Source organism: Anguilla rostrata, chromosome 7, assembly GCF_018555375.3.
Source record: "Anguilla rostrata isolate EN2019 chromosome 7, ASM1855537v3, whole genome shotgun sequence".
In the NCBI taxonomy this organism is placed as follows: domain Eukaryota; kingdom Metazoa; phylum Chordata; class Actinopteri; order Anguilliformes; family Anguillidae; genus Anguilla; species Anguilla rostrata.
In genome coordinates, this window is record NC_057939.1 from 39,274,764 (window position 1) to 39,286,125 (window position 11,362).

Genomic DNA, 11,362 nt, shown 5'->3' on the forward strand with positions numbered 1-11,362 from the left:
CATTCCACAGTTCTGGGAAATGTGATTCTTTATGTAAACGCTTTCACAATCATCTTTTTCATAAATTTGTTTCACTCTCCAAAAGAAGCATCTCCTAAATGGATTATTCTTATATTTGAAAGTGAACAAATTAAATGGCCTCAAAAACTGGTGATGTTGTGTCTAAGGAACATTGAGGAAGATGCAAGGAGCAAGACGATTATAATTAATATTAGGCATGGGCTTCCGTCAGGGGCAGAATGGCAGGTCCTCAGACAAAACAAAAATGCCCTTTACCAAGGCATTTACCCAAGATCGTCTGATCCAGTGCTACTGACCTGAATACCAAAACTTATTCTCATTTCAACTCACTCAAAACAATTCTTTGTTTGCCAGTTCTTATGAAACCAGAAAAACCATGAATGCCATAAAAAGTAAGGATACGCACATGGTGCACACATTCATATTTGCCAAAACACCTGAAATTTCATGTTTGGGAATTCTTATAAAAACAGACTTTTCAGATCAGGTCTCTATGGTTATAGACTACTGAACTCAACCACAAATGATAGGAAGCAGTTATTTCCTTAAATATAAGGATTTAAAGTGGCACTCATGAAAAAAGTTCATTTTTGAAAGAGTACAGTTCAATAGCAATAACATACTTCCTTACTTTAAATTTAATTGTGCATAGAGACAGATCTGTGAAACTAACATTCTCTATGACAGGCATAATGTTTGCACCAGTAATCCTTCAGAGATAATGATAATCTGTGATATATGAAGGAAAATAAGAAAAGCAGTGGAAGTAATTCAGTAATGAATTGTTTCTGCACATTGTAGATACATCATTAAAAAGGTGAAATTGAGTTCCTGCTATCAACCGAGAAAATCTGACACTTGTTACACAACCTCAAGGGCAAGGTGGAGCTAGGGAGGAGGTTCGGAAGGTGGCGTGGGGGGTGTCAATCAGCGCTCCGTCGAGAGGTTGTGTAGATGGGTGTGAAGGACAAGTGATACATGAGGGAAATTACCCTGCACTGCCAGGTGTTGCAGCTGCACTCATTTCCTTGAGTAAATTTGTCCTGCTGGAGGTCACATGATTTAAAGCTAGTGTTAGTCATTTGACAGTAATTGACCAATAAATGTGCTCATTTACGGGGGCAATAGCTGTTTGAGGTTCACTGTAAAATTGGCACACTGCTGACTCCAAAAGAAGCATTTACATGCTCTGAAAATGAACAATTTCAGGACAGATCGCTATATTCACTCACAGGTCTGAATTCATTCTGACTTCAATTGACCTTAGCTTTTCAAAATGGCAACTGAAAGTAACACTTGTTTTGTATGCAGTGTATTAAATATAGATTCTTGCCAAACCATGGCCTCAGCTTATATTTTTTCAGTTTTTTGTCATGCTAAAATATTAAAATAGGGGTTGTTCTGTATGAAAACAAAACCCAAGGACATTTCAGTGCAGTTTGTGTGGCTTTTTTTTTTTTTTTTAACAACCAGCTATACACTTTCCTTGTAGTTCATTTCAAATACCGTGTTCTTTTCCCCTTATTTTCCTCATTAAGATTTATTTATTTCAAGCTCCAATAGAATATTCATGACATTTGTAGCTTTAACTACAGGTAAGGACAACAGCTCATACCCGCCCATGCAAAACCATAAAATAAAATAAAATAAAATAAAAAGAAACTTTGTTTTGCATTTAAGATGTGTGCACAGATCACTGACCGGACGGTACAGGCATAACGTAAAGGGATGAAATATCATCTCAACCTTGCTGTTACAATCACTGTATCTGGACATATAAAATTAAAAAAGTAATTAAATCTGCAAAAAACCTGGTGGCATTTTTAAAGTGCTCATTCAGTTTACATTATCATGTTCAAATAACTTGGGATGTTGTGACATGGAATGTTATTAGTGCTTCTCTTGGAGGACTTAACAGTCTGACGATTTTCTTATTGGAGTGGGAGCCATTTTGTGTAGTTCAGGTTTGGTCGGTGTGTTCAGAAAGTAAGGCCTGACAGAAGACCACCTACCTGCCATGATTTCATTCTTCTACAATGTAGAAGAATAGTGAGCTAACATTTTAGCTCAGGCACTAGGCATTTAATGCATCCAATCCCCTTAGAAAATCATTTGCATTTCAATATTCCTCCACTTAGACTCGTTAATTGACCTGGTTTATGTAATGTGATTGCAGTACAGTGTGTGGGATGTCAGAAAGGGTTATTATTAACCTCAGAGGTAGTGAGAGTGTGAGTAGACACCTGAACAGTCCTGTCTTTTAAAGACCCATGTGTTGTATTTCCAAATATTTTGTTACAGTTAAACATGGTCCCTGCATGATTGTTAAATGCAAAACAGCAGCATTGCAATAGCACATTTTCATAGCTGAAATTTAAGCCACTTACATTTGTAAATTTTAACTGCCACTGCTTTGCCACTTTAACCAGGAAAAGAGCACTGCATCAGTAACAAATGTGTGCAATGTGCCCATTTGCAAACCAGAAACAATATTGCACATTATGGTCCGTACAACCCTGGCATCATTTGGAGTAGAGGCATTCCTCTCACTGACAACAACTGATGCTCTGAATGTACCTGCCATGTTGTTGGAAGGACCTAGGGCTGCAGTAATGTGGAAACCTGGCCCTGTTTCTGGTGGGGCAGCCAAATAGCATCTCATGACTGCTTGTTCAGTCAACAAATGAACTAGCTTGGGCTTCAACCTGTGATGTCTCATTCACTGGGCCAAGTGCACAGTAGAGCAAGCACTTTCACCAAGAGATCCACAGAGCCATAGTTAATTTACACATTTGCCTGTTATATCTCAGCAGTTCTCTTTTTAATGGTGTACATCTGCTGAGTCTGCTATTACCACCCTGTCATGGCTAAAGGGCCTATGCTTTACTCTGGAAAACGTGAACGAAAAAGAGCAAAACCAGCTGGCTACATATTCAAGGACACATTCCCAGCTGTGGTGTGAGATTGAAGCTTCATTGACCTCATACAATACTGCAGAAACATGCTGCCAGTCACTGACTTGGTTTAAGCCAAACACATTGCTTTCTATAGCAAAGCTCTCAAATCAGTGAGTCATTCAAAATCAATGAGTCAATAACAGCATATGATAGCCCCACCAATTTTCTTATGATTGATAAGCCTCATTCTTTCCCATCACATTATTTCAGCTCACATGATTGACATCTCAATGGCTCCATCAAAAACAACATTCCGTTTTATTAGTACAAGTGTTACAATGGCAGTAATGGAGTACAATCGCTCGTTTTACAATTTTAATGCCTGAGGTAATGCATCAATCAGTGCCACCCATGTAGTAATCATGGTGGCACAGTCATGCCTTTAATGGTGTCTAAGCACTCAGGGAAAATGGGAAAAATTCCTTTTGACAAGCCAATCTCATGATCATGCCCAGTTGAACAGCAACGTAAGTACAGCAATGTACTTTGGCCTTAGCTTTCAAGAATGTGTTACAGAAAATTGGATATGTTTTCAATAGTTTGTTTGAAAAAAAAAAAAAGATCAGTAGTCACAAAAATAAATAGAAATGAGCTTTGCCAAATAATAAAAAACAAAAATCAAGGTCCAGCAAAGCTTGCTGCAGATAGATGTTAGATCATTATTGCTTGAGAGCACTTCAAGTACACATATTTTTATACAACTTTTTATTTTTCTCTTGTCCAGTTTCTCTCCAACTTTAGAGATGATTCTTCACCCTACTCTTATATATTTCTAGTAGGGTTTATACCCCCAGCTTCCATAAAAGACATCAGGTACTCATTAATGTACCGGTAAGTGGAGTATCATAGGTCCAGGCTGACAAATTTGGTTTTGTTTCTGCTCCTGCTGAGTTGTATGTGAATGAGGGCAGGAGCATGCTTCATCCTCACAGCTCCTACTATATACTTGTATCCTACTTTGTATGAGGACTCACAATCCAGTGAACATTTTTACGGTGAAAATTCCGCAAAATGCCATCTAGGCATTCAGGTGAAAAACCGACTACATTTGGTTAAATCATGAAAGTTTCTCGCCGACTAGGACATCGCCAGCCTATATCTGGGTAAAACCTGAGCCATATTGGGGTTAATGACTCTCAATCTAGATTTTCACCTCAGCAGGTGTCGAGATTATGGCTTTTGCTCACAGGGATTCCAACAAAACATCTATATCTGTTCTTTATATCTGTTCATCTCTCTGCCTGATTGTTTAAGCCTCAATCTGTCTTTATCTGCCTTTCTTTCTCCATCATTGCCTGCCCCTTTATCTGTCTATCAGTCTATATTTATTCCTGTCAGTCTATGTGGTTTTCTGCCTGTCTATCTGTCTGACTATCTTCATTTTCACTGACATTTTTCCTCCTTTATCCCATGGTCCTTTGAGACAACAGTGCACTGGTGTGGAGGCAAACTAAATTTTATTCCTGGTTGACAAGGATGGTTCTTGAGTTTTTCTAACCAAACACTTACTGCATTTCCTTGGGGTTATGATGTATATAAAGTCTAGCACATCTTATTATATTGTGATAACTGCCAGTGTCTTACATAATTTAATAAATATACTGCTATTTGAATACACACAGCACACATTTGCATTATAAGTTCTGCAACAGGCAGGTAAAAACCAAAAAAAAAATACTGAATAACTTAAAGCCAAGAAATATACAGTATGAACCTTATGATTCTGCTATATCCTGTATCCAGAACTACAGAAATTTGGCAACTACGGTCTTTGCCATCTCCATCCATTCCAGTCCCTCTTACCTCTAAAATAGGTCAACATGTGGTAAGTTAAAAACGAAATAAAAATATGCTACAACATGCAATAGACTATCTACTGCAGCTAGCAATTACCTGAAAATTGTTTGTATTACTACTTTATTAGCATATGTGTCTTTGCCTTCATTGCACAGTGGAGATTCCCTTCAAAGATTCTTAGGCATAGTCCATCCAACTATGTCTTTCTTAGCACCTAAAGACACTGTTATGGCTGACCCACACAGAAAGGTATATTTATGTTTATGTCAAAACATATAGCATGAATTACAAAACATGTAAATTAATGTTGCTTTAAAATAGACATTATCATGTGTAAGATGTATGTATATAGTTAAATGCAAAAGTATTGGGACAGTTATTCTTGCAAGCCTGCCAGCCTGCCACCCTATGCCATACAAGTGTGTACATACAGTACAACTCATCCAGAATGTGGCTGCCTGACTTGTCCTCAATTTTCTTAAAGTTACAATCTCAAAGATTTCGTTCTCTTTGGCGGTACCAATGGCGAGAAGCGGTAATTGCAGGTGTGTTTTTGGACCTCACTTCCCATAGATCCAACCGGATCCAACCAGTGTCGCCTGTGTGACGTTAGTGAGCTGGCACCTGGGCCACGTCAACTATTACACTTATTTACTGAATAAAAAATGGTTGTTATACAAGTAACGTTATGTACATACTCATTCATTGTCTAACATTAGGCTAACTTAAGCTGTCTTTACACTGCCGAGTCGGGTTAAAATTCTGTAGCAGACCTGGGGTAGAATTAGTGATGATCAATTTCCACAAACGTTCTTTATCCACGTTTTGCTCGGTATGAACATCTTTACACTGCAGAGAATAATTTGCGGGATTCGCTGTGGTTCGTGCAATTATGTATCTCGTGCATCATCATCGTGAATGACTGTTGTGTGATATTTTTGAAACAACTGCCTTGTTTCTGGTTTTGCTAGCTAAACTGTTCGAGAATAAAGCTGAGCTGGGTGTTAAATTAGCAATCAGAATAAGAAGAATAAAACAAAAACAAAGGAGATTTCATCAAAAAGGGCATCAAGGCTGAAGGAACATATGAGGAAGCGTAATAAAATAATAACAACGCTAATCCATACTGCCATATTCTTTTATTTAGTTTTCTCCGGCTTGACATCTTTACACAGAAATCAGACCCTGTGCTCCACCTATACCCCGGCTTATATATTGATGAACTTGATGGCAATGTAAATAACGGTAACCTTAAAGCCAGTTAAGATCAAGGATTTGCAACGAGACGAAACGGTTTTAGAATGTTGCAGAGAAAATTGCAGCGGTGTGAACTGGTTAGTTGCAGAGCGTCTGAAGCCTTTGCCTAGGGTCTCAAAAGACCCACCTTGTGAAATCGACAAGTGCAGTTTTAGAATGTTTACAATCAGACGTCTGGGAATTTTGCAAGTTGCATCCAGTCTCGTTACGAATCATTGATCTGAACTGGCCTTTAGTTAGCTATATTACAACGCTGCAACAACGTAGCATTGCATTCGAGAGACGGTTTGCGAGGTCGGTACCGGTCGGTAGCGTTAGCTAGCGTTTTTTCTAATTGTTAGCTGACATTAGATTGTGTTAATTACATTAGCTAGCTAGCTAACGCAACGTTACCTGATATGAGAGATGGGTACTGTGCGCAACGTTGTCTAAACTAATGTTGCCTTCATTGACATGGTCCGATAGCTAGCGTTAGCTGTGCAAATAGCTATGTAATTTAGTAACGTTACATTGTCATCAAATGTAATAGGAAATCTACATCAACAAATAATATGACCTCTCATGTTACACAAACACTTAGTAGGGTTCCATTTTTACTTTACGGTTGTCTCCACGGTCAAGTTCAAAATCCTGACTCTGGCCTACACTGCAGTCAACAGGACTTCCTACCTACAGGATATAATTTAGCCCCACACAATCACTCTGTTCTGTTGCAGCAGGGAGACTTGCACTTCCTGCCATCCATGTGAATGGTTCTTTCAGTTGCTGTGTGTTTGCTGGGGTTTTTGACCACAGTTTCCTTTTGAGCAAGTGAAGAGGATGTTCAATGGAGTTTACAACTGGTGACTGATTGGGTCATGGTAAACATTTCCACCTCTTCTTCCTGATAAGCACCTTGGGTAAGTCTGCTGTACATTTTGGGTCATTGTCTTGCGCATGAACTTCTGTTCAATGAGTTCAGTGGTATTTCTCAGAATAATTTAGACAATATGTTTCTGTACACCTCAGTTGTCATTCTGATGCTGTTATCACTGGTTACATTGTCAACAAAAACCATCAAACTGGTTCCAGATGCAGCCATACAGGCTAAAGCCATCCCACTATCTCCACCAGATGACATAGTATGCCGAGGGTCCAGAGCAATCCCTCTCTTTCTCCACACATACATCTTTCTATCAGTCTTGTAATAGTGTATCTTTGTCTCAGTTATCCATAAGGCTTGTTTCCAAAACTAATCAGGCTCATCTTGGTTTTTTTTTGTTGCAAATTCCAATCCAATCTCACTAGCCTGTTCCTGGTGCAGATGAGAGATTTACTACTGGAAGAGTACCCTCTGAATTTGCCTCTGACATGTACGGAGATCATTAGCAATTACTTGAGCTGACAACTTTGGGATTTTGTTTCACAGCTCTTATAATCATCCTGTCATCACGTTCTGGTGTCTTCTGCAGATGGCCTGATTGCTGGTGATTATGTAGTCCTTCAGAAGATTCTTCTCTTAGACATTCCATACTGTTTACATAACATTCTGCAATAGCTCTAATTGATTTTCTCTTCTCTTTCATCTTAGTTTGCTGGCCCTCAGCTGCATTTTTTTTTTTGTCTTTATATTCCACAAACAAAGGATATAACCTATGCCCTGGCCTGACACTCACAGCTTTCAATTTATAAATAATTACAGCAACATGGTAAATCTGTGAAATTTGAAACAGTGACAGTTATTTGTCCCAGCACTTGTGCAAACTTTAAATTGAATGAAAAATTGGGAGACTTATTGAATGGCATTGCTGTATTATAGTTCAATGTCTCTTTGAAAAAGCCACATGGAATAAACACAGACATTGTTATTTTTGCCTCATAGTCATTTGATTAGTATTGAGGAAAAACAACTAATCTGACACAACTGTTCCAAAATTTTTGCATTTCACTGTAACATTGTACAATGTACGCATGGCATTACATTACTTATAATTATCTTAAGGGGTTTGTAACTGATTCATTTTCTGAAATGCAAAATATTTTGATTTTTATATTTGACATTAGGTCTTGGTAATGGTAATCCAATGTAGTGTCAGACTATCTTTTATGTTTAACCAAATACACTTAGCCAGTTTAATGGCAATTCAATCAAAATACTTATTTTATTTATTAATTTATTTAAATCAATAAAACCAACTTTAAGGGTGGATAAGATTACAATGTATCTGTTTGCTTGAATCCAGATTCACAGTCATGTTTTAACACAATCAATAGAATAATATAATTAAAGTTAGAAATATAAATAATTAAATAAATTGAGAAACATTTTTGTACTTTCATTCATTCAACATAGGAATTAAGATTCCTTATTCTTTCATAAGATATGTTTATCATGGTTTTTGAAGGCTGCAAAATTTGGCACAAATGTATTACTATAGGAACGGTGTCTGAGGATTCAGTGAAAAGGTATGAAACTCAATTTTTAAGCAATCAGCAGATTTTTGGTTACCACTCCTCACGATTATCCAATATAACCCAAAAATAGGGCCAGGGTTCAAAAATACCAAACATATACTTTATATAGAATAAAAGCAAAGAAAGGCATAAGTCAGTTCCCTTGGACTGGAAATTATGAGAATTTATGGTGAGAGTAGACATTTTCTCCCTTAATATTATGGGACCGAAAACCACTTCGGTCTTATCTGAATTCAGGAGCAAAATATTTGAAAGCATCATCAACATAAAGATTAAAAATAGCTTAAGGACCCAGCAACTAAAACATGAAAATGTCATCTCTATGGTGTTCCGCTGTTTGTTCATAATGCTATTATATTGTGCATATCCAAAGCAACCATACATGCATGGCTGCATGTACAGGAGACGTTGTAAATGAGACTGTGAAACTGCACATATTGTAGCTGAACAAAATCCAAGTTTTTTTTAAGCTGTGGTAGATTTAAATTGCAGGGTATATTTATAATTAAAACAACCACAGTTGAACTTGTCTTAGCAATGTTTTATGGAAACAAATGAAATGAAATCATGTATAATTCATTTTTATTATATTACCAGGATGGTATAAATTCACCTTTGAACTGAACCCAGACAACAGGTTTAAGCATGAAAAGGTGGTTCACACTTATGCTAACTGACCCACCAGACACTAATTTTCATTGGCATGGGCATTTTAATTGCAGTCCCCCTATCTCAATACAATGAGCAAAATCTCAAATTGAGATAAGGCACTGGATTAATCTGGATAGTGTACTGAATTGCATATGACCTCAGATTAGGGATGTTAACGGTTAATCGATTAACTGTTAATCGTTAATAAGAACATTGATCGGTTATTTTTATTGATTAAACAATTAAACTTCCCAATCCATTTCAATGAATAACCTAATGTTTCTCGGTCCTTAGACATAAATCCCCTCGAATGGTGGAAAGTTGAGGAGTCACCATTCTCTCGGCTGGCAGCATTTGCGAGACATTATTTGCCTATTCCTGGAACATCGGTGCCATCTGAGTCTTCTCAGCGTCTTCTCAGATGCTGGTCTCACCTATATTAGACTGCGTGCCAGACTGATCCAAAAATCATGTAGACATATTGGCTATGTTACATTACATTACAGGCATTTAGCAGACGCTCTTATCCAGAGCGACTTACACAACTTTTACATCGTATCCATTTATACAGCTGGATATATACTGAAGCAATTCCGGTTAAGTACCTTGCTCAAGGGTACAACAGCAGTGTCCTTACCCGGGAATCGAACCTGCGACCTTTCGGTTACAAGCCCAGTTCCTTACCCACTGTGCTACACTCCGTCCACATGTTGTTCATGTTATGGCTATATGTTACAGCCTTCAGAAGTATAACCTATTAGTAGTCTTTTTGGGGGATCTCACTGGCACTTCATCCTATTTTATGCCTTTTTTGTTTGCTGCACATCAAGAGTCCGACTTTACAGAGTTTGGAAGGTGTTACTCTTTGTTAATTGAATAGCCTAACATTTGCACTATAGAATATGATTTACACTATTGAATAGATCAACCTATTCTTTTTATTAGCTATAAGATTGTGTTAATGGCTATGTGTGTTGCCCGGATTAAAAAATAAATAAATAAATAAATAAAACCTAAAATGTTAAAGGGTCATGTATTTATTGCAAAGTTAAGCATTAATAAGCAGCTTTAAAGGTCTAGGAAACTTGATTCAAATTGTGATTATGTTCCCCAGAAGTCACAATTGATTGTCTTCTTAATATTTATTTTTAAGTTCTTATAACTCCGTTATCCTCATTAAATTGTGATAAACACTATTAGATTATTGTGACCTGTCCAGGACAGGATGAACGTTTATCCAGTGCTCATTAGCATTCGTATTCGTTTGAGACATTTCTCGTTGCCAGATTAGAGCCAGATAGAGCAGATTGATCTATTACAGTACCAGGCAAAATGAAAAAAGCAACATTAACTAGACTTTACCATAGTATACCGTATAGTTAAACCTGAAGATCATCCAATGTGTCGTAATGTTGTAAAACTAAGCTACTGTACACTGACATTAGACTCTACTGCAGTATGAATCGGACATTACACCCAATAAAGAAACACAGATTCCCTGTGTCTAAGCTTGAAAGCTATTCAGTTATCGCTAGCAAATGGTAGGCCTACTTGCCGATCCATGCACCTGCTCTGCCAGTTCCGGGCACTGCAAATACTAACTGTAAGAGTTGTTGCAATATTGTCGTGCCTATGGGCTTCAGAAATAAAACCCATTTCTTGTGTGTCTCTTCATTTTTGTATAAAGGAAAAAGTGTATTGCTTTCTCTACATCCAGAGAAAGGGCAATGCTTAACCATTTTCAGCTTGCCTTGCTTAAAATAAAACAGTGACAAGAGCATCATTTACATATTACATGCAGTAAGAATTTCACTGGGGTTAGCATTTATATTACATAACTAACACGCAGTTAACCCCACCCAAGGAAAACCTGGTGTTCAAGCCAATTTTAGCCCAGGCTTTCATACGTTTTCTTTTAGAATCATTTTAAAATATTTTTGAGCCTTGAATGTGAAGAAGTGCTAAAACAACACATCAGCAAAGGAGTAACAGATTTCAGTTTCCTAGGACCTTTAATAAGCAATATCTTTAGTCACCATCGCAGTGGCAGTTCAGCCAGCCTTTAATAAAAATGTCAGAGGCTCCTCTCCTGCGCAGATTTCTCAGTCCGTGAATCTGTGTTTTTAAATGTTTATTTCTCGCCGTTATGGCCTTAATACACAATGCAAATCTTTTGTAATGACTGTTTGAGCATGTCTTAATAAAATATCTTTGATATATACAAT